Source organism: Zootoca vivipara, chromosome 4 (genome assembly GCF_963506605.1).
Source record: "Zootoca vivipara chromosome 4, rZooViv1.1, whole genome shotgun sequence".
Lineage (NCBI taxonomy): Eukaryota > Metazoa > Chordata > Lepidosauria > Squamata > Lacertidae > Zootoca > Zootoca vivipara.
Window position 1 is genome coordinate 67,867,656 of NC_083279.1, and position 25,027 is coordinate 67,892,682.

The following is a 25,027-nucleotide window of genomic DNA, read 5'->3' on the forward strand; positions in this document are numbered from 1 at the left end:
GGAGTGATGTAGATTAATAGGGATGGAGGGGTGTGTGAGCCTTCATTGGAAGCACTGCCCACTGTAGATGGGTTCTTTTGTCCCTGTGATTATTAATGAATCTTACTGGTAAGATGTTCCTTTCATTTGATCTCTTCTTATTTTCTGCCATGGGGGAGGAAGTCTATTCCTCAAAGCCTGACATGGACACTGTTCAAGGGCAACACAACTATACTCTAGGAGTGTCTACCTGAGTTGAGCAATCTGCAGCCCTTTGAAACACCTGGAGAGGCACAGATTCGCCACCTTTCCCCGGTGGTCCTTTCCAAACATTGCATGTATATGTTACCCAATATTCTTCTGACTGGTCCCTGTGCCTTTGGATGTGCTGGCATTATCTCTTGGTACCTTCTCCAGATTTTGTCCTGTTCCAGAGCCAGTCAACTCTCACCCTTTGCCAAGAATGGCAAGAGCAGACTCTGACCATGACACAATCCTGAGTAAACATTTCAAGATTAAGAATTACACTCATTGTGATTGTTCTTTTCTGGGGTAAAGGTCTTGTTTCAGGTCTTTGTGCCTCTTGGATTCATTTAATTGCTGCTTTTGTGGGTTTAAGTGGGTTGTAGATTTGCAACGCAGGCGCCGCACTACCCTTCTTCATTTAAAAAAATGAATTCCACCTTTCATGTTTGACAAATGAAATATTAGATCTGTAGACATGGAAAATATTTTAAAAGGTCAGCAGCCATTATGCAGATAATTGTATGGCTCTCCCCCTGAAAAAAGGCATCATTAAACCACCATTTAGAAGAAGGAGACATGCCAATGATAATTTCATAAAGTGTTTTTAAATGCTTTTCATTAGCACGGGAAACAAAAAAATTCTCCTTAGATGAAAATATATTTTTATTTTGAGACATTTGCACAATTCTTACTCTTTAAGTAATGAGATAAGCTTTCTTCACATGTTATACATGGAGGATAAGCATGTTCAAAGCAGGCTCAGGGCCACAAATTTAGCCTGCACTTGCTCCCACCGTTGCATCATACTCAATTACATGTCTGTTGCATAGAGGAGACTACCTGTGGGATTTAGAAAACTGGAATGTATGAAGTGTCCTAGGGATTGGGAAGTTATTTGGGGCCAGATTACCTAAAGTACTGCTTTCACCTGTAACAGCCTTTACCGATGCTTTAAGATCTATCTCTGAGGCCCTCCCTATATGCCCAACAGCCATCAATGCAATCAACTAGGTTGCTTGAAGAGAGAGGGGGGGGGTCTTTTTCAGTGATGGTCCCAAGGTTGCACAACCATCTTGAGAATTCATGGGTGGCTCCTTCCTTGGAGACCTTTAAGCAGGCATTAAAGATTCATCTGCTTCAGGCTGCTTTTTCATAAAAACTACTGTGGTCCTATAGGATTTTAAAATGGATCTAAAGTTTTTAATGCTTAGCTGGTTTTAAATGGTATTAAGTTGGTTTTATATAATTATCATTTAAGTATCTTTTTTTAAAAAAAAATTGTAATGTGTTTTACCGAGTTTTGGTTTTTATATTGAATCCATCTTGTGAGAGTAGTGCTTTATCTCAGAAGGCGGCTTATACTTTTTTTAATTACATAAGTAACATAAAAATTACGGGACATCAAAGAATAGGGCTGGATATTTTTAATGGGATCTGTTGCCATCTCCAAATGTCTGCAGAGAAGTTCAGCATCTCTTTCTTCTGGTGAGATGTCTTTCTGCCTCAGTTTATGATTTCTTGATTACCGGTACTTATATTTCTAACTTTTAAAAATGCTCATCTGATTCTAAGGGAGCAATATTATGAAAATTCATTCAGCTGGGATGAGCAGGGTTGGGATCCAGTGGGTCTCCAGCTGAGAAGAGAGGTTCCTGGTGACAGCAAAGTCAGAGCATTTTTCAACCGGAGCTCAGCTCTGGCACCTCTCAGAGGGGCACCATTGCCATTATAAGAAAACAAGGGAGAAGTTCATGGTGAGCTCCAGCACCTCTTTTTCTAGAAAAATAGCACTGAGCAAAGCTATGCTAGCTTAACTACCTCATCCTCTGCTCAGCAGGAGGAACATCGGCATACAGTATCTCTCATCTTTCTTCTTCTAGTAGCCAAGTAAGATTGTCTTCCATAAACACGGTTTTAACAATGAGTCCGTAAGTGACTGTGGAGGCCAATTCTGGATCCACACGTCCTTCCACAGTGGGGACATTGGTTTCCGAGCGGGAGTTGATCACGGTGTGGATTTGCCAAGCGTGCCTTCCTCTTAGCACGTTTCTCCCTTGTGTCCTGAGTTGGAGTGTCTTCAAAGCCCATGACACCTTTGGTAAAGGCTGTTCTCCAATTGGAGCGCTCACAGGCAAGTGTTTCCCAATTGCTGGTGTTTATACTACATTTTTTAAAATTTGCTTATATCAGCTCAGTCAGGACCCAGTGGACCGACCCGAACATAGTGGGTCTCAAGGTGGTATAAGCCATGAAAAGGGGTGTTCCAGGTGGCTGGATATTGCGCTCTTTCAGCTAAATAAAAAAAATCCTTCCAGTAGCACCTTAGAGACCATGAAAAGCGTAGTGCAACTCAAACACTCTTTTAAAGGTTTGTTTTCCCTTTGCCAGGCTTTGTCCAAAAGTAGCCCTGCTCCAGTGTAAGCAGATTTGGTGTACTTATGCCACCCAAACCTACACTATGCTTGCTTTACACCAGCTTCCTCTGTATGGGTTGCTCTCCAAATTTGTCTTCCAGGCACCACAGTTCACTTTCAGCTTCCTCCTAAATATATTTTTCTCAGAAATAAATCCCATTGATTTACATCTCAAATTGAACTTCAGTGCATGCAAGGGTTCAGGGAAGGGACTCCAATCCAGCAGAAACTCCTTTGGCAGAAGGGGAGGGGCAAAAATTTTACCGATTCCCCATTCCTCCACAGTCCCCTCTCAACCTATTTTAGAAGTTTCCCCCAAACCCCCTGGAGCAGATTTTTATGGGGCACAGGAGAGTGCAAAAGAAAGGAGGAATCTGTTTGTCTTAAAAAGAATATTTTTGCCCACGGTAGCAAAGAAATATATGTGGTGTGCAAACAATGTATTATACCAAGTTTGGAACATTAAATAGGAAGGTGGATGCGGTGATGTGATAAAGAAACGTTGCTTTTCTATTCACATCAATCCCAAGACAATTAAGGCAGGCAGGCAGAAAAAATAAAAATGACTTCGTCTTGTCATCTGAGGATCTTAATTGCCTTGGAAATTAGGCACACAAGCTTTTCAAAGAGGCCTTAAGCACTATTATTCTATTGAGGCTCAGAGAAACAGGATAAACTTTTCTAAGCAATTTAGCATCAGAGCAAAAATTGCTTTATATATTTCTTTAAAAAACATGTATTTGGTAGCATGAAGAGTGGCAGCAGCCTCTGTCACTTGAGCTACTTTTCTATAACATAATACAGTAACTATAGCAATGTTATCAACGGAGACATTGCGTTCTTTAAAAGGAAGAGAAAAGCATCTCTGGTTTTTTTTAGCATGCACTCCTTGGTTCATAAGCCTATTTAGTTATTTAAAACAATAGTCATTCAGTGCATAAAACAAAAGAGTTATCTAGATATATAAGGAATAACAACAGCCAGTGGAGATACGAATGGTCACTGGCCTGATCCAGCAAGCTCTTCTTATGTTTCTGTCAGTTTTGGTTTCTCTCAGTTTCTCACTTTTACAGTCTTAAGTTCAGATCACCACATCAGCTTGTGTTTATAAAAAAGCTCAAGGACATTTGTCAGCATTTTAGTGTGCATTTCTCATAATATGGACATTTTTGCATTCAATTTTGCCTAATATGATTTCTTTTGCAAGCCGTCTCCCCTAAAAAAATCAGAGAGAAGGGTAGATTTATTTCCAACTGTCTCATCAGCCAATGAGTAGGGGGTTAAATCCCGCTGCTGATGTAGAATTGAACCCTGCCCCGATCCATAACATCAGTTGATTGACAGGTGGCATAGTTTTGGTAAAATAGCCTTGCAGGCAAGTTAGAGCTCCTGGCATATCAAGGGTCCCTACCCCTGACATAGTATAAAAAAACCCCAAAGCACTGGAGGGGTACATTACATAGTGAAAAATATATTTATTTACGCACTGCTTTGTGTGTGAATTTGCTTTGCACAGATTATCAGATAAATTCTGATGGCTAAGAAGAAACTTTAAAAAAATGGAAGCACAGGTGTGCTGGCAGGTGTTTTTTTTGGGGGGGGATTAAAACTTACCCCCTAGCTAAACCTTTGTTTTAACTTATATACAGTAAGTTGAGATTCTGGTCTATTAAACATTGACAGTGCATAGACAACAACAAGACCCAGATAGATGATAGATGATGATAGGTGATAGATGATAGATAGATAGTGCACTATATTGTACTCAAAATATATTAAAAAAGGTAAAGGACCCCTGACAGTTAAGTCCAGTCATGAACGACTCTGGGGTTGCGGTGCTCATCTCACTTTACTGGCCGAGGGAGCTGACGTTTGTCCGCTGGCAGTTTTTCTGGTTCATGTGGCCAGCAAAACTGAGCCACTTCTGGCGAAACCAGAGCAGCGCACGGAAACGCGGTTTGATGGGATTTCACCATTGGGAGGTCCACCCGGCAGCTCCCTCTTCGTCTCAGTCCCGGTGATTCCCATGGTGCACGAACACGACTCAGGGTCTCAGCAACCTGAGCACGCAATCAGCAGAGATGCCCACGCAGTTTCAGCAGAGATGATAAGGCAGCAGCAGAGAGGCATTTTAAAGTGGTTTATTTACAGCTATATTACAGCATGAAGAGAGAGCGAACGATGCTTTCTCTCTTCCATCAGATCAAACAGTTCAGAACAGAACTCAGAACAGAACCAGTACAGAACTGAAAGTAGAAGTCCATAAAAGGATATACCTAGACATGTGACATATATCAGCAGCAACATGCCTAAGTCTTAAGGTGGAACTGAATCTCCTGACATCACTCCCCCATTCTGTGAAACCTTAAGCTCAGCAGTTCCAAACTGTAGCTTTTGCATATAACTGTGCAACTGTTCTTTATTTACAACCTTGGACAACATATCAGCCGGAATTTCATTACCTGGCATGTATGATATTTGGACCAGTCCTTTCTTTATGCATTCCCTTGCACGATGTAATTTTATCTGCAAATATTTGGTCCTCTGCTTGCAACTCTCGGATGCTAGCAAAGCTAAACAGGGCTGATTGTCTTGATATACCTGAATAGGACAAGACACATTAACTCCAATATCCTTGAACAGTTGCAACAACCATTCACAATCCATTAAGGAGAGTGAGAGAGCGTTGAGCTCTGCTTCACAGGAACTCTGACAAACGGTTGTCTGTTTCCTGCACATCCAATCAAAAAGACAATGGTTGTATACATAACAAACACCTGAAGTGCTTTTGCTATCTGTGACATCACTACCAAAACTTGCATCTGCGAAGATTTCCAGACCTCCAGTCTTTTGACTTGTGAAACGCAATCTGTAGTGCATGGTTCCTTTTAAGTACCTACAAATGCGTTTCAAAGCACGCCAATCCTGAACAGTAGGATTGTTGGCACGTCTGCTCAGCAAATTACAGCTAACAGCAATGTCAGGTCTTGAAACTCTTGCGATGAAGTTTAACTTACCTAACACACATCTATACAGTGTAGTGTCGGTAAATGGTTCTGCATCATCATCAACTTTATAACCTTGTACCATAGGTGTGTCAACAGGATTTGCGTCAATTAAATTCAATTTGTTCAGCACATCAGTAATCTTTTGAGTTTGGTGTACCAGAAAAGTACCTTCTTTGTTTCTCTCAACCTGTAGAGAAAGATAATTGGAAACCTCACCTAGGTCTTTCATATTGAAGTGTTCCTTCAACTGAGCAAGTGTACTCTGGTACAACTCTTTGTTCTTCCAGAAGAACAGCAAATCATCAACAAAACAAATACAGTACAGTTTTTGCTCCCCCTCTTGTTTGACAAATACACACGGATCAGCGATACCTTGCTTAAATCCTAAGGAAAGCAATGTTTCTGTAAGTTTGGTGTTCCAACACCTGGCACTCTGTTTGAGCCCATACAGTGATTTCTTTAGTTTGCATACCATTCCCTTTGGTACATCCACACCAGCAGGGGGCAGTAAAAATATATCTTCCTGCAAAACCCCGTATAAAAAAGCTGTATCGATATCATGATGGGCGACCTGAAACTTTTGTTCAGACGCAAATTTAAGCATGAGTCTCACCGTCTCGTATTTCACGGTAGGAGCAAAGACTTGGTGAAAGTCCTCCCCCGGTACCTGCGAAAATCCTCTGGCGACCAACCTTGCTTTGTGTCTCATAATCTTTCCATTCTGGTTAGTCTTGGCTTTAAACACCCACTTGCTGTCAACAAGTCTCATTCCCGGGACAACTGGAACTAGCTCCCAGGTTTGATTTCTATCTAAGGAGTCAATTTCAGCCTTCATGGCTTCCAGACATGGCTGAGCCTGCTTTGGGTTCAATTCCTGAACCTCTTGGAAACTAGCAGGTTCAAAGATTTTTTCAGAGGTACCAAGAACAGCAACAGCTGTCTTTGCATATTCATCAGCATATCTCTTGGGCGGTTTCCCCTTTGTGGCCCTCTCGGACCTTCGAACAGTCCGTTCTTCATCTTTACTTAACTCCTCCTTTTTAGGAGAAAAGCGTCCAATGGTGAACAGAGGTTCTTCTAGTTCAGTGTCAGACGCATCTGATGGTCTGATTGAGGCTTTTGCACTTAAATAATCTGCAGTGTCACTATCAGATGCTGATAGTGCACCTGCGCCTCTTACTGAATCAGAATCAGAACCAGAATCCTGCTCATCATCATCCTCAGCTTGTGCTTCTTCTTCTTCTTCATCAACAGGATGAATCTGAAAAATCCCCACATTTTCCCCCCATTTGGGATTGCACTGGACACTCTTGGTGATTCTTACAGTTTGAGTGTTTTTCATTAACACTCTGTACGCTCCATTTTCGTATCCCAAGAATATACCAGGTTCACCTCGTGTCCCCAGCTTACCACTTTGTGGGGTGTTTACCCACATGTCAGATCCAAAGATCCTCATGTGTTTGATGTAAGGCTGTTTGCCAAACATCTTCTCATAAGGGGTACACTCAATCGCTGAATGCCACCTGCGATTAAGAGTGTATACAAAATTAGATAGTGCTTCGGCCCAATACTGCTCAGGTAAATTGGCATCATGCAGCAAGGTTTTAAGTCCCTGCTGTAAGGTTTGTCCTGCCCTTTCACACAGACAATTTTCCCAAGGACTTCTGGGGCATGCCAGATTGTGTTGAATTCCCTTCTCAGACAGAAAAGCTTTAAATTCATGAGAAGTGAACTCCCCTCCATTGTCACTGAATAGGCACTTTATCTTTTGGCCCCTGGCATTTTCAAGCCATGCACAGAAACCCTTGAACTTTAAAAAGGCATCTGATTTCTGTTTTAGCACCAACACGTGAACATATCTGGTGTAGGAGTCTATTAGGATCATAAAATACCTAGATCCACTCACAGATTGTGAAAGTGGACCTACCAGGTCTGCATGGACCACCTGATAAGGCTGGGTTGTCTTCCTCCCAGACACTTTCCCTGTGGGTGCAACTTTCACCTTATGTTGTGCACAGGAAACACACTTCATATGATACTTGCAGGGTTTAAGCTTCAAGCCCTGCACAACCTTGGGCATCTTGGACACTGCTTGCCAGCCTAAGTGTCCAAAAATGCGATGGCATTCGTGAATACAACCTGCATGAAGAGGCCTATTAGTTGTGTTAGCAACATAAGCAACATTTTCATCAGGTTCACCCTCAGACACTTTTACATCATCAAAAGTCATCAAAAACAGTTCATCAACCTTTTCAGCACGTACGTATTCTTCATTGTTCTTAGTGATAATGGCAATGCCATTCCTGAAAGAGATGTGAAAACCCTTTCTGTCCAGCTGTGGAACTGAAAGTAAATTATCCTTTGCTTTTGGCACATAAAGCACATCAGCAATCTCTAGGTTTAGAGATTCTAACACAATTGTCCCAGTTCCTTGAATGTCCAAAGATGATCCACCTGCCTGTAAAATCTTCCCCTTAAAGGCTTGAAATGAAACAAAAAGATGTCGGTCTCGGCAGATGTGGTTCGTGGCACCAGAATCGACAACAAAGAAGTTATTAGCCTTTGAAGTTGCTGTTATCTTAGCCAGCATAGCTCTATGCTGTCCACTTGGCTGCTTTCCACCGCTGCCACCCCCCTTTCCTTGCTTGCCTTTGAAATTTGCAGCAGCTATCGGTCTTTGCTTATCTTGCTTCTTTCTGCAGTTTCGCTTTACGTGACCCTGACCTCCGCAACCATAGCATCTGATCGTGAAGGCTCTAGCGTTATCAGCTTGAGATTGGCACGTAGCAGCTGGCTCCTGTGATTTGCAACTGGCGCCCTCAGCTCTCCTCCGATCCCACTCATTTTGCAATACAGCAATTACTCTAGCTGCTGTTAAATCTCTTGTGGGGAGGGCTGCTAACTGGCTAGCAATGGCATCAAAGCTGTGGTCTAAAGAGTCCAGAATCAACACTGCAAACACAGCTTCTGGCAAAACAAATTCACGATTCACCAGTTCCTCCCTCAGCCGCTGCATTTCAAGAATGTGGGCACGTAAATCACCTCCCGGCTGGAGTTTCATGTTGTGCAGAGTCCGAAAAAACAATAGAACTGACCCTGCCTGTTTGCGTTCATGGGCTTCACGTAGTCCCTCCCACATTTGTCTCGCAGACGCTCTGTTAGCAAGGGTAATTAATTCTGTAGCTGAGACACATCCAATAATCAAACCGCGAGCTTGTGAGTCACATTGAGTCCAAGCATTCGTTACAGGCGCGGGGGGGGGGGGGGGTTCTCTTCAATCACATGCCAGAGCTTTGCAAATCTTAACTTGCCTTCTACATATATTTTCCATGTATGATAATTAGTCCCATCCAGAAGAATTATCTGGTTAGAGCTTCCAAGCATATTCTCCATTTTTCCAGCCACCCGTTACAGGCAATCACTTTGGAAAAATGCCTCCGCTCCAGCTCTATCTCACAGTCAATTAATCACTGGGACAGGTTTACGACTGTCTGTTTCAAAGCTTTCTCCGGCAGCAGCCAGCAGCTTGCTGAATAAACATTTTGCTGCCTATCGCTCTCCACACATACCTCTCAATTGCTCCGATGTTTTCAGCACTGATCAAAGCCGCATTCGGAACACACTGCCTGCTCCTGGATCCATAACTGGCTGGTCCAGAGACCACCAACCATCTCCTCTGGGCTTGACGACCCTTGTACTTCTGGGCCCATAACCCTTTTGATGGGATTTCACCATTGGGAGGTCCACCCGGCAGCTCCCTCTTCGTCTCAGTCCCGGTGATTCCCATGGTGCACGAACACGACTCAGGGTCTCAGCAACCTGAGCACGCAATCAGCAGAGATGCCCACGCAGTTTCAGCAGAGATGATAAGGCAGCAGCAGAGAGGCATTTTAAAGTGGTTTATTTACAGCTATATTACAGCATGAAGAGAGAGCGAACGATGCTTTCTCTCTTCCATCAGATCAAACAGTTCAGAACAGAACTCAGAACAGAACCAGTACAGAACTGAAAGTAGAAGTCCATAAAAGGATATACCTAGACATGTGACATATATCAGCAGCAACATGCCTAAGTCTTAAGGTGGAACTGAATCTCCTGACACGGTTTACCTTACCGCTGGAGCGGTACCTATCCAACCTTCCAATCAGCAAGCCCTAGGCTCAGTGGTTTATACCACAGCGCCACCCACATCAAAATATACACGAGGGTATAATCAATACAAAAAGGAAAACAAGTACAACTTATTGACTTTAAACCATCTTGACTTAAGACAACTGCTTAGAGGGTTTCCTCTGGAGAAACAGAAGGGGCAGACAATAGTTTCTTTCACAGCTGTTCCAGATTAAGCACCAAGCAAAACCTAGTCTAAACCATTACTGCAAATAGAGCAAACAGTATTTTTTTACCTTGGTCTTACATTCACCAACAATGTGCCTTTTCACCACTAGTGACCAGACTATAGCTGTCAAGTTTTCCCTTTTCTCGCGAGGAAGCCTATTCAGCATAAGGGAATTTCCCTTTAAAAAAGGGAGAACTTGACAGCTATGGACCAGACTTCCCATTATATTTATATAAAATGAAACAATCAATGTATTTGTTTTCTGGTGATATGCGCACCCTGAGAACTAGGAAACACATATTCAAATGACGAAGGCACAGGAAAAGTTTGCTGTGCCAGCTAGCCTCTTTTAGCACAGCTTTCCATTTAGGCAGAGAAATGGAGGCTCTGCGAGGTCATGCTGTGTGGACATTATAAAAGTGTTCGCCTCCACTGAGGAAAAATATACTGGATCCCTTTAATATTGATGGTGTCAGTGCATGCAAATGAACCTTCAGAGTCATGTCAGTCCTAGTACATTTCCAACTTACACATAGCCCTACTTCTCACTCTAATAGCATTTGAAGTGGTAAATATGTTTAGTGGCTGTACCACTTCAGACCACAGCTGAGGGCTCACATGGCTCCATGCAAAATCATCAACACATGTGGAAAACGGCAGAGTCTGGAAGACATCTGGACTTCTCCCTGACATGCTTGTGTTTTCTATACAGAATTTCTCTGTGTGGAGCAACATTTAATCATACAAGCCCCACCTGTAGACTGAAATGGCACAGTCCATTTATCAGCTCATCTTCAGCTTGTGGGGGGAAAGCCTTTTGCCTTTTGTACCAGAAGCCCATGAAATAATAATTATTTTAGATTTATTAGTTGCCTGGTAACAAAGTTTCCAAACAACTTACGTTTAAAAACAGGAACATATGCCCCAAAGCATTCTTTCAGAACACTTACATTCTCATACAGACACCTGCCTATGAAAAGGTGGGAAGGATTAAATATGAATAGGTCATATTTGCTGCCTCTGGAAGATAGGCTTTAGGTTTTAACGCTCTTAGGCACTGAGGTTATATGCAGATTCAATATTTCCATTCTGGTACTTGAATAATCTCGTTGCCCAGCTTCGTGTACCTTTAAGGTGGAGAGGCAATTATAATTAGATGATTTGGCAACTGGGCAGTTAGTTGACACTTTTCACCTGTGTTGCTTCCCTAGAACTCTTAGGCTTGCAGGCAAAGTTTGTGACTATAGGTCCAGTAACATTTTCTGAAATGATTCTGTATGCGGAGTGCAAGAAGAATCAAGCTATTCCAGCTTGAGGAAGTCTAGCTGCAGCTGACACAGGAACCCTAGAGGTTGGGTGATGACTCTGGGTGGTAAAGAGACCAAGGGCAGAGCAGGACTGCCCCATTAAGGCATGCTTCTACCCCCCCCCCCCCAGCATCCCAAAAAGGAACACTGCACAATCCTGCTCATGTGCCCATTTTTGCCACATGGAAGGGCCAAAACCCCCCACTGTGTAGCTCTGTCGGAGCACCCTTCTCCCAATCAGAGCTTCTTCTGTCAGAGCTCAGCAGAGGGAAAAGTAAGCAAGTTCAGGGGACAGATTGCATAGAGGTACCCCATTTTCTCATAAAATGGAACCCCCAGCCCCTGTTTTAAAAATCTTTAGGGCAAGTACCCCTTTAAAGAGACTGGTCCAGCACTGTCAAGCTTTGCTTGGCGATTCAATTCCCAGTTTACTCAGCAGTGTTTCTTTAACTTCCCTCTTCGGTTTAATAGCAGATGTTTTCCTCCAATAAATTTGGCACGAAAAGGAGCTGCGAGTGCCTCAGCTTCCGCTGCTAAGGTATTTACAGCCTTCAAAAGTGGTAGCACTTGGGACAGCATGGAGAAGAACAGAATGTTCCTCTCACTGCCTTCGCCCTATATTCTGATGGGAAAGAACCAGCCCATTTGTGCTATGTGGTGGCGACAGCAGGCAGTGTGGGCTAAATCTTCATAGAAACAAAAAAAAGTCTGGTTTTCCTGAAAATACTGGGGAGTTTCTTGTCATGGTCGCCATTAAAACAATCACTTACACTGATTGTAATTAGTGTGCATTCTGATGAAATGAACCCAAAATGTTCCCTTGTGGATGTTCTGCACGTAGCACAGTGAGCTAATGCAAAATAAAAAGGTGCTAGTGGAAATTGGTAGATGTTTTCCCAAGGCTTAAAATAATAATGATGATATAGATTCTATGAGAATGTTTCCTATTTAATCCAATTTGTCCTTCTCTCCAGGACCAACCCAATAAATGCTGCTACCTGACACAAACGAAAAGATGGTGCCTCCTCCCCCACCCAGTCTGTGTACAAAAGCTGACAAGACTGGCTGTTTAATCTTACTGCCCTTACTGAGGGCAGAAGGCTAGCTTAGGAGGCACAGGGAAGGCCAGGAGGCACACACAGCTCTGTCCAGTTCCCACCATTTGCCACTTGAGGTAACTGCCTCACTCTGCCTTATGGTAGCACAGGCCAGAGCCGGCTTTGCCATTAGGCAAACTGAGGTGGCTGCCTCAGGTGGCAGAAGCCGACAAGGCAACAGCCCCACAGGTGTCTTGCTGTTGGCACAGAAGTGATGCCAGTACCAGCACCAATATTGGCACCGAATTCAGGTGAAATTGCTCACACGAGATCTTTACGACACATAAAATCCTGTGTGATTTTGGTGAGATCTCACCTGAAATTGGCACCAATTCCAGCACTGCTTCTCTGCCAGAAGCCAAGACAGCAGGGAAGGTGGAAAAGCAATGCTGGCAGCAACAGGAATGGTGGCGGCAACAGAAGTGACAGGTCAGGTCAAGGGAGCACTTAGGGTTGCCAGACTCAATAGAGGACAGGACTTCTGTGCCTTTAATTGCCCTACTCTCTTTTGAGTCTGGAAACCTTAAAGAGAAACCAGCAGACCCTTTGTTTAATTTCCAAGCAGAGAAACAGGACATGCCACCCCTTGTTACTCCTGTGTTGCGCTTCACCCGTATTAGAGAACATGAAGTCACAAAGCTCTTTCAGACACACTAACCTTTAGCCAAATTCTGACTCTAGCTCTAGCTTACATTCCAGCAGCATGATACATTGTTTTGTTGTGTGCTTTTTTATATATAAAAAAGAAAGAAAAATCTCCAAGGCTGGAAGAGAAGGAAAGAAAATCTGACACCAGAAAATTCTACTCTCCAGAAAAAGATATTTTAGTAAGGAGCCCAGAAGAACACAGGATTAACACATTTGTGGCAAGTCAGGCCTGGTTAGAGGGTCTTTACCAGAGATCACCAGGTCAGTAGCTTTTCTAATACATACAGTGGGACCTTGGGTTAAGAACTTAATTCGTTCCAGAGGTCTGTTCTTAACCTGGAACTGTTCTTAACCTGAGGTACCACTTTAGCTCATGGGGCCTCCCGCTGCCGCCACGTGCAATTTCTGTTCTCATCCTGAAGCAAAATTCTTAACCCGAGGTACTATTTCTGGGTTTGCGGAGTTTGTAACCTGAAGCGTCTGTAACCTGATGCGTCTGTAACCCGAGGTACCACTGTAAACACAATGTGCATTTTGTGGGTGTACAGACCCTTTCAAATCTAACTGTTGCAAGGAGTGTTGTTCCTTGACTGTCTTATGCTACACACGCGTTTAGAAACCGATGTGAAACCCAGGTAGTTTTCTACTCCTGCAAACAGGTATGAGAAGGAGGAACTGCTCATTTTGCAGCACTTACTTAGGAAGCCTTGCTAAGGTTTTCTCCACTGTTAGATTTCCAGGAGGCCTTCCTTACAAGTATCCTGACATTACCTCTCATCTCTTTCAGGCTGCAAGAGACCCTGATCTATGCCACAGGAGGCAGTTAGGATTTAGCAGTCATCCACATCGACAGGCCTCTGCCAACAGGGAGATTTCACCACCACAGAAGCTCCTGTTGCAGAAAGCATGATGAGGGATGGCATTATCAACAGTGAAGGGCCACAAAATGCATAGCTGCCAAGTTTTCCCTTTTCTCGCGAGGAAGCCTATTCAGCATAAGGGAAAATCCCTTTAAAAAAAGGGATAACTTGGCAGCTATGAAAATGGGGTGGGGGCAAAGCTAGGAGGGCCATGGATCTGCTGGATTCTAAGCCAGTCTGAGCCCTTCCACAGCAAGGAAGGGGGGGAAAGGACCCTACCCAGGAGACAGAAAGTTCTGGAAGGAATGGAGCATCTGCTGCCTTCTGGTCCCTAGTTAGGATTCCTCTGTCCTCCTTCTTTCCCAAGTGGGTAAACTTTACATACTGAAGCTTGGATACTTAAAAGAAAAATGTTTGCTTAAGGTACAGTAATTTAGAATTCTGAGGCAGAATCAAGAAGCAGCAAATGCCAGTGGCACGAGGATGAAATCAAACTGCCTAGTCAAGCAAGATACATCAAAATAATTTCTGGATGTTTTTGAAGAGGCGCTCTTTGCCGTCGTATATATGTACTGCCTGAGGCAGTTGACTGGGACCTAAAATTGGAATCAAAAGCCCCTCTCGACTGTCGAAAGTAAACATACACAATCCTCACCACCCAGCCCCATCCTTTGTAAAATATGTGTAGATAAAAATGATAGAATGAGCACACGTTGTAAATTTCTTTTAATATATCCAGTCTTAGTGGGATTTGCTAAAAGCAGCTCGGCTTTGTCTTTAAAATCTATACCATTTCTTTCCTTTTTTTAAAAAATATGCACACACTTGAACTTTTATCTTTTTTAAAATAACATTAGAAGCATAAGGGAGAAAACAGCTGTGCTCAAGGGTGTTGTAAGGATGTGGCACACACGGCTGAGTCCTAATCTTCTGTAGTTGAGCTGGATTCTCTTTGAATCATAGAAACGTAGAGTTGGAAGGGATCATAGGGGTTATCTAGTCCAAGCCCCTGCAATTCGGAAATCTTTTGTCCAATTTGAAGCTATGACCTTGAGATTAAGAGTCTCATGTTCTACCAATTAAACAGTCTCTCCCCCCCCTTAAAAAACTTTGCAAAAACTTTGCTTAAGAGGACAGTTGAGTCACCCAGTATCTTAATTTCACAGAGGCATGTGTGCCCATAAATTAGCATGTGTGCATGCAAATTTGTACCATGGGGCTGCGCCCTGAGTCCTTTAAGTAGCTAGCAACACTTCGGACTACCATTGAAAACAGCAGGTCTATTGATATTGATATGGGTTCCACCAGGGAGAAATGTGAAGTGTCAGGGATTAGACCTCATACCCCAGACCAGGCATAGGCAAACTCCGGCCCTCCAGATGTTTGGGACTACAATTCCCATCATCCCTAGCTAACAGGACCAGTGGTCAGGGATTATGGGAATTTTAGTCTCAAATATTGTAGTCCCAAATATCTGGAGGGCCGGAGTTTGCCTATGCCTGCCCCAGACACTTAGGTGGGAAAGTGAGGAACCTTTAGCAGCCTGACATTTTCAGGCCTGCTCATATTTCTGTTGTGTCATATAATAGGGACAGAAAAAAGTAACCCACATGAGTCTACCACATGCAAGAATCATCTGCATACTTCTTTTCCTATGTGTACATGTGATGTACATTATTGGGAAGCTGGTACCAAGTGAAATATATTTTTGTGCAATCATCATGCATGATCTCATCATCTGGGTTGCATGCACATAAATGTTTTCTTATTTATTCATTTTTAAACAAATGCTTTCTGTAGAACCCATTTCAACTTATTTGAAATGGCTCTCGGTGACTAAGCAGTCACCAAATCAATGAATGAACAAATGCCAGCTATCACTATGATTAGCAAGTTTCAAAAATGCTATCAAATAAGCATATTTTGGTAGCAGTTCTGCCTTCATTTGTCCATGATAAAAATAGGGACTTGTGCAGAAATCCCCAAAACCAAATTATTCCCTTATACCCAGCTCTACTTACATTTTAAATCAGAACTAGTGAAGGTGGTGAATGACCTGTGTGAGTGTCTAGAGGTGGTTGGAGGATGGATGGCAGCTAATTGATTGAAGATGAATCCTGGCAAGACAGAAGTACTGTTTTGGGGGGATGGGGAATGGGCAGGTGTGTGGGTCTCCATGGTCCTTAATGGGGTAACTGTGCCCCTGAAGGACCAGATATGCAGCCTGGGAGTCATTTTGGATATAGCTGTCCATGGAGGTGCAGGTCAATTATGTATCCAGGAGAGCTGTCTATCAGCTCCATCTGGTACGCAGACTGAGACCCTACTGTACCTGCCCGCCGACTGTCTCGCCAGAGTGGTGCATGCTCTAGTTATCTCCCACTTGAACTACTGCAATGTGCTCTACATGGGGCTACCTTTGAAGGTGACCCAGAATGCGGCAGCTAGACTGGTGACTGGGAGTGGCCACTGAGACCATATAACACTGGTCCTGAAAGACCTACATTGGCTCCCAGTATGTTTCCGAGCATTCCAATTCAAAATGTTGGGGCTGACCTTTAAAGCTCTAAACAGCCTTGGCCCAGTGTACCTGAAGGAGTGTCTCCACTCCCATTGTTCAGCTCGGACACAGGTCCAGCTCCGAGGGCCTTCTGGCAGTTCCCTCCCTACGAGAAGTAAGGTTACAGGGAACTAGGCAGGGGGCCTTCTCAGTAGTGGTGGCCGTCCTGTGGAACACCCTCCTATCAGATGTCAAGGAAATAAAGAACTATCCAACTTTTAGAAGACTTTCCCTGTTCAGGGAAATTTTTAATGTTTGATATTTTATCGTGTTTTTAGTATTCTAATGTTTTACCACTTTTATGTGCTGTAAGCTGCCCATTATGTACTGTAAGCTGGCTGGGGAAACACAGCCAGATGGGCAGGGAAAAAATAATAAAATTATTATTAATGCATTATTATTATTATTATTATTATTATTATTATTATTATGTCACTTTCTATAAAAAAATCAGGAGAAAGCCATATGGCAAAAAAAACATCACATCTGGGTGCATTTCTTCCAGGCTGGATACTAAGCATGCTAATCACTACAGCTGTCACCTCATATGCAGCCTAATTTACATGCTTGTAGAACAGGCATGTCAAACCTGCAGCCCTCCAGATGTTTTGGACTACAATTCCCATCTTCCCCAACCACTGGTCCTGCTAGCTAGGGATCATGGGAGTTGTAGGCCAAAACATCTGGAGGGCCGCAGGTTTGACATGCCTGTTGTAGAACATGCAACCCCACAATGCAAGGAACGCGTTTATTTATTTAAATGCATTTCTATCCCACTCTTCTTCCTAAAGCAGATCAGAGTGGCATACAATAAAAACATCATAAAACGTTTTAAAAATTACAGAAAACAATGCAACTCACAGCAGCCCAAATATCTAGGCAGGCATAAAACCCTGATTAAACAAGAAATGCCTCCAAAACAGAAGTGTTGAAGTAGCCATACACATCTCCATGGGGAGTTTCAGGGGGTCACCACAGAAAAGGCCATCTCACAAGGGACAGTAAAAGGGCCCCTGTGGATGATCTCCATTCTTGGGCAGGATTATAGTATATGGAAGAAAGTGATTCTTCAAGTAGCCTGTTCCCAAGTCATTTAAGACTTAATAGGTAGGTAAAAATCAGGAATTTGAATTACACTTGTCAGAGGTTCTTGCGACTACTCTAGAGTAACGACGCTCCGCATGCTTGTCTTTAAACAGTTTTTATTAGTGCAATCTATTTACAGTGAGACAGGTGTGTAAAACATGTCTGCTCAGTCCGATGCAGAATCCGGCATTGACCCGCCCCGTGACTTCCTCCAACATAAGAGTCTCGGGACAGCAAACCTCCTTCCCCTCCTTCTCCTGCGTAATTCTGGAACCAGAGGAAAGAGTCTACGCTCCATGCTTCCTTTCTCCCCCCTTTCCCCCTCTCTCTCTTCCTCTCTCTCTTCCTCCCTCCTGTGTAGCCGGGGGCTCTCCCATGCTGCCAGAGCCCTGGCCCTCTCTCTCCACTTCCTGACTGGTTTCCTCAGAGCTCTCGCTACCGTCACTGCTTGGGGAGGAGCTGCTTCTGATGCAAGGGGGAGGTTCTCTATACTATCTCTCCCTTACAACACTCAAAAATGAATAGGCGGCCAACAACAGGCAGTACATTATATTTTTATTTATTTCATAAAACTTATACGCCATTGTTTAAATAAAGCCTGAAAGCTGTTTACAAAAATAATAAAACAATGCAATTCTCAGTAAATGCAAAACACTGTGCCAGTGATGTGCCGGGACAGTCCCTCGGGCATCAAGGCAGCCATGAAGTCCTGAGCAGTCCCAGGGTTAATGGCTTTGGTACAGGCATCCCCAAACTTGGCCCTCCAGATGTTTTGGGACTACAATTCCCATCATCCCTGACCACTGGTCCTGTTAGCTAGGGGTGATGGGAGTTGTAGTCCCAGAACATCTGGAGGGCTGAGTTTGGGGGTGCCTGCTTTAGTGTGAATGTTCAAATCCCTCAGAACCAGCACTCTGGGTGTCTGGGTATATTAACCCTGTTGACTGGCAACAGGAATCCTGCTTTAGCATGAAACTGGCAATGCAATTCCAGGGTGAAGATTCACACCAGGGTCTTCACAGTCTCCAAGAGTTTCCCACTTGAAGAGTCCATGGGCAAAATCCCCTTTTTCATTATATACCTCAGCTACTCCCCTCCCACCTGGTCTGAACAGCAGCTGAGGATATGGCAGTGCCTTGCCTTTATGCATTTCGGCTGTTGCTTCCTGTATGTGGGCCAAAATAAAGCAAATAGGAGGGAGATCGGGTCCTCCCTTAAAGAGGGCACGTTTTGCGATGAGACCTGGAAACCAAACCCTGTGTTGTGGGTGGGTATGATTGGATAGCCACAACACCCAATTGGTAGGTCCCTTGATGCAGGGTTTAATCAGGCCAATGTGACGCAGGCTAAACAGATCAAGGGACCTATATATACCTATGCACGTGACCAATGAAATTCCTCTTTCAGTGCGTGCATTGGAACACCCACCCACCTCTCCCTACTATTAGGGCTTGTGTGCTTGACCTTGCTATGCCGTCGTCTGACGTTCCCCACTTGGCTGATTGGCTAGTGCCTTTTGGGTTTCACCTGCCACGTAGCAAATCGTCAAAACTTGTAAGCTTGCGGATAGGCTCTGGTTCAGGTGATAGGGATGGGGGAACACTCTCGCCATCCCTATGTGAAGGGTATTCCGTTAAAGGAATCCAGGGACTCAATGGTTTGCTCAACCCTGTAGGGGGTTGTGCCCGTGCCTGAGTCCAGGGGGGGGCATCTGGGTGGTGGACATAGCCTGTTCCATAGCTGCCAAGTTTTCCCTTTTCTCGCGAGGAAGCCTATTCAGCATAAGGGAAAATCCCTGAAAAAAAGGGATAACTTGGCAGCTATGGCCTGTTCCTGGCTTTCCACCTATCCGGGTGTTCACCCTATGCTGGTGCCCTGGGTCAGCGCTCCCTGCAACGGTGCAGGGAGCTAGTCGATCCAGAGCCTATGCAACCACTCACTTGCTGCAATCAATAAAGCTGTGGCCTAATTTCTGCCAAAAACCATACCGAAATTTGAGTCTTGTCTGAATTTATTTAAGGGGGAGGTTTAAAGGTCTAAACACGCAACAGCTGAGCTTCATAAGATAAAAAAAAAAAGAATTTCCACTGCTATTTTCTCATCTGGTGAAAATACACTTGATGTAGACATAGCTGGGACTTTCAAACTTAACTCGTGCATTCTCACAGCAGCCTTTCGAGGTAGGCCACTAATTTTCATATTTTTCAGAATGGGAGCAAAGGCTGAGAAGTAAAAACTTGTCCTGGTGGAGTTCAAGGATTGGAGCCCAAGATGTATTTTCCCAGTTTAAAGTCCATCTGGGGAAGTGTAGAGAAAAGAGAACTACCATATTAAGACTTCAAAGGACAAGCAAAAACACTACACACTGCACTTCACTAGATTTAATATAAAGAGCATGCAGGGCCCTACACAATGTACTATTTGCATAGCTGCCAAGTTTTCGCTTTTCTCGCGAGGAAGCCTATTCAGCATAAGGGAAAATCCCTGTAAAAAAGGGATAACTTGGCAGCTATGTATTTGAGTAAGATAAAGTGGTTGCATAAGAGGTATTTAATTGTGTTTCATTTCCTAAGAAATCTGTTCTCTTCTTACAATCCATGAAATTCACCAGGAGAAAAATACTAACCTAAAATATTCATCCATGCTCCTAACCACCAACTTCTCCAAGCTTGCCAAGATAAAATAAAACAGGAACAAAAAATTTATGTGCTGACCTTCTAAAACAATCCCTTGTTTTATATAAGTTAAAAGTCCCTCTCTTCACATTCGGATGGGTACTTAAGTTTGCCCTTGATTTTTACACAAAGCTCAACCATCTGTATGAAGGTCTAGACACATTTTCCAGGTTTAAAGTCCATCTGGGGACATGAAGAGGAAAGAGAAAGACCACATTAATGCTTTGAAAAAATCTCTTCTGAATAGCTGAGAGCTCCTGGAAAGAGGTAATTTTTAAAATTTAAAGCCTACCTGAGAATTGGCCTAGGGAAAAGAATCACCAGATGAGGGTTTGTTTTTTTTTTAAAAAAAATCCCTTCTGATTAGCTGATGGTTCCTGGAGACAGTTAAATTAACCACTTCCTCTACTGGGGAAGGGTTATAGCAACAATTGCCAGCTGTCAGACAGATAAGTTGGAAAGTCAGTTTGTCAGTCTCAGAAGTGACATGCTGTGCAATCTTTTGCATGTTCACTCAGATGCCCTGTTGTATTCAATAGGATTTCTCCAAGGTAAGTGTGCCTAGGGCTGCAAGCTGAGATTCCCATCACAGTGTCTTTAGTCTTAAGTTCCAGGGGTCCCCAAACTAAGGCCCGGGGGCCGGATTTGGTCCAATCGCCTTCTAAATCCAGCCCGCGGACGGTCTGGGAATAAGCATGTTTTTACATGAGTAGAATGTGTCCTTTTATTTAAAATGCATCTCTGGGTTATTTGTGGGGTATAGGAATTCGCTCATATATTTTTTTTCAAAATATAGTCCGGCCCCCCACAGGGTCTGAGGGACAGTGGACCGGCCCCCTGCTGAAAAAGTTTGCTGACCCCTAGGCCTCAAAACTAATTAGTGAGAACTAATTTTGCCTCTCCATCTTGTGTATTTGTGTATTTGGAAATGCATATATTATTTTAGCCTCATCATTCTTTATATTTATATTTAGAGTTCTTAGAAGGGTTGCTCTCATGTCCTGTTTTGGACAGTTTTGATATGAAAAATAGAAAGATGCTATCCATTAATTATAAAATGTAGTAGTCACTCCCATGCTTTTGGTATTAGTGTTTGCAGTGCTCTTGCCATTTGCAAATAAATTCAGGAATCACAATGTTATACTATAAAGAAGCTATGGCTTAGTGGTCGATCACATGTTTTATATGCAAAACATCCCAGGTTTAATACTTGGCATTTCCAGGTAGGGCTAGGGAAAAAATCTTGTCCGAAAACCTAGAGAGCTGATGCCAATGAGTGTAGGCTAGCCTTTGTCAACCTGATGCCCATAAATGTGTACTCAGAATTAGTACACATAAAGATGTCATTACGTTCTTGTAGCAATCCTGGGTCTGCATGTGGATAAATTGGCTGAGAAGCTGTGCTTACATTTGTAGGAAATATCCACTGTCCATATATGATCCCTATGAAAAGAATACCATTAGTCATGGTATCTGCCTAACCAGATTTTTTTTCGGTGAATCCGGGGACACTTCATTGAAATGAGTTGGGATGATAGGATTTTGTCAGGGGACTGATTTGTAAATCTGGGGACTGTCCCTGGGAAATGGGGATGTCTGGTAACCTTAGCCTATCCTGTACTAAGTATAGTTGAACCCTCTACCATGAAGAAATATCCACATTTACTCATAAGTAGTCCCATTGCGAGCCTTATGTGAGATGTATGAGAGAGTTTATGTTGGCTAATTTGCAGATATCCGACACAGTGGTATCTCCAGTTATGAATATAATTCGTTCCGGAGATCCGTTCTTAACCCGAAGCCGTTCTTAACATGAGGTGCGCTATTGCTAATGGGGCCTCCTGCTGCCGCCGCGCCGCCGCGCCGCCGCCGTGCAACTTCTGCTCACATCCTGGGGCAAAGTTTGCAACCAGGAGCATCTACTTCCGGGTTAGCGAATCTCGTTACCCGAAGCATTCGTAAGGAGGACGGTACGTAATGCAAGGTTCCACTGTATGCAATTGGGAGCTGGAAGTGAAATATTTTAGTCTTACTTGTTGCTAAGCTCTTTACCCAATTTATAAGAACAAGAAGAAGAAAACCCAGCTGGGATGATTTCACCCTTGTGTGTTTAAAACATCTCTCCAGAATTGATGGAGTTTTAGTGGTAATTTCACTGGAATAAACCCTGGTCCACTGACATTCAACAATAGCTTAAGTTAATGGAAATTGAGATAGGGAAAAGAAGTGCAGCTGAGCTGTGCCTTCCATTGCTTGTTTGGCATTTTGCTCACACATCTCCTCCCGAGAAGAGGTCCATACCTTTGGGATACAGAGAAAGCACAAACACTTGTGAATGAACAGATCTTTCAAACCAACACCACAAGACCCAGAACTCTTTTGTTGACAGACTAAAATGACCCCCACCAGCAGGTGAGGTATTTTGAATTAATTACTACAGAAACTCAGAGGCAACAAGGAGGATGAAATGCTACATCTTTGCCAGCAGCAGGCATTGCACACTTGCACAGCAGGCAGGACAGAATGAGCTCAACCCCATGCAGTAACAGGACTGCTAACTGGCCATCAGCACCTTGCATGGGCTGCTGACATAAGCCATCTTCAGCCAACATAAAACTCTTCAGGCTGATGCCACCTCTTGCCACCCTTGACCATCTGTATTCAAGCAAACATACCTGCAAGTCTCTTTGTGATTGGGAATCTTGACTGCAGGAAGGCTTGCCAGCAGGTTCAAGTGAAGACACTCACAAACCCCTATGAGACCTTGCCACTAATTGTGGCAAAGTTGTGGGTGGCGGATAAACGGCCTGCATGTGCTGCCCCCACACATCCAACATGGGTTCAGTATCACAAAGCCTGAAAAGGGCATAATGGCTGTGTGCAGGGCTATGCACCTGTACTGTGTTGACCTTACCACTCTGGGGCTCGATGCTAGTTCTCAAAATCTTTCAGTAAGGCAGAAATGGCTAACTCGTTTTATGGGGAGTCATAGGTTAGCCACTCCTGCAGTCAGGGCACAGATCCCTTTCCATTTCAGTCATGGCAGACTGACAATTGTCATTTACTCACTAAGGACTAATCTGAAATTGACTCCAGAAAAGTATTGATTAACTTTCCCCTCTTCAAACATAGGAAGAGACAGAGAGAATGGAAAAAAGCCCATAATGGTGTAAGCCAACATTCATGTTTATGATAAATGTCTCATCATGTGTATGAAGCACACATCAATAAAAGTGGGTTTATCAGTGCATAAACCTATGATTTGATTACTATTGTTTGTATGAATTGGCCCATAGGCTGCTGAGACTATTATATTGACTACAGAATATGCCAACAACTCAAAGGATGGAAGCAGAATTTGCCTTAAATGTTCACGTATTAAATCCCCTATTTGAAACAAGCGTTCATTCATACTCAGCATGAAAAAAGCAATACACGCATCCCCAAATTGGTCTCTATATTTTCATATCCCAGTGTATTCCTAATGCCTCGGCTTCCTGTTGCTTTGTTTTGAAAGCCTTTTCCTTCTATTGCTTTCTGCTCCTCTAATGAAGGCAAACGAATAAACAAATGACATCTCAACCCCACTTCCTAACCTCCCACTGACAATCCCACTTCATTCTGATGTGGGATATAGCATTTAGCAGAGCTAGCCATCTGTGATGTGGCAGGATATGTGGTGTGCGCTCCAGGGTAGCACAAAGGCTGTCTCACTGGAATATGGGTAAGAGAGACTGAATAAGCAGAATTTAAATAGTTCGAGATCTGGAAAGAAAACCTATGCAAAATCCTTTATTAAAAAGTTGTTTTGTCCAGGAGCAATGGGGAGCATTATCCATTGAGACCTTGGGGTGTAGCAGGGTGGCTAGTTCAATGAAAAGGCTGACCAAGTGTGCAGTAGCTGTGAAAAAGCTAGGTATCATTGGGGAATGGAGTAAAAATTAAACTACCAGGATCATAATGCCTTTATGCTAGTTTAGGGTGCTGTTGTGCACATTTCTGGTCATTGCATCTCAAAAAGGATCCTGTGAAAATGGAAAAGGTGTGGCCAAAGGCAACCAAAACAATCAAGGGGCTGCCAGAATGACTTCCCCATGAGAAAATGTTTCAGTGTTTTGTGCCTTTTTCCATGGGGAGACACAATGTTACATGCATTTTTATGCACACTCTCCCCTAATATATGTACAGACAACTGGATTACAAAATTCAGAGAAGTATGGATTTTGCAGGATAGCTAAGTTTCAGTTTGCAAATTGTTTCGGAGAACTGAGCAGGTTTGTGGGGGGGGGAATGCAAGTCCTCTCCACCCTCAGTTCACATGAAGGACAATTATGCCATGATTCACAGGGAGCCTAGAGAATCAAATGAGATACAGGATGTGTTCATTTGTTTGCATTGATGTGCATCAATTAATGCTTTGTCGCAGTTTATTCCTTGCTTGTGGCCTGAGAAGCCTGCTTCAGTGCAAGGCACTGGAAAAGATAGCCTTAGGACTTCCAGCAATACAAATCTGTGCTTCCATGATTCTGAAAATCCATTTCACCCTCCCAGTTTTCCCTATTTAATGTGAATGTGGTGTTTGCCTTTCTTAAAAGCGTTCCACGGATAGCACAGAGTCCTATTGGGGAGAGTCTACCAATCTTAAATTGCATTGAGAATATTGACTAGGATTCAGTACTGTTGGTTGCCATGGCTGTTGCTTTCCTATTTACTAACATCTCACTGAAAGACAATGGTGGATATTACGGAGGCATGGAATAAACACTGCATTTATGTGTATAATGACAGAATCTCCCTTGAAAATAATT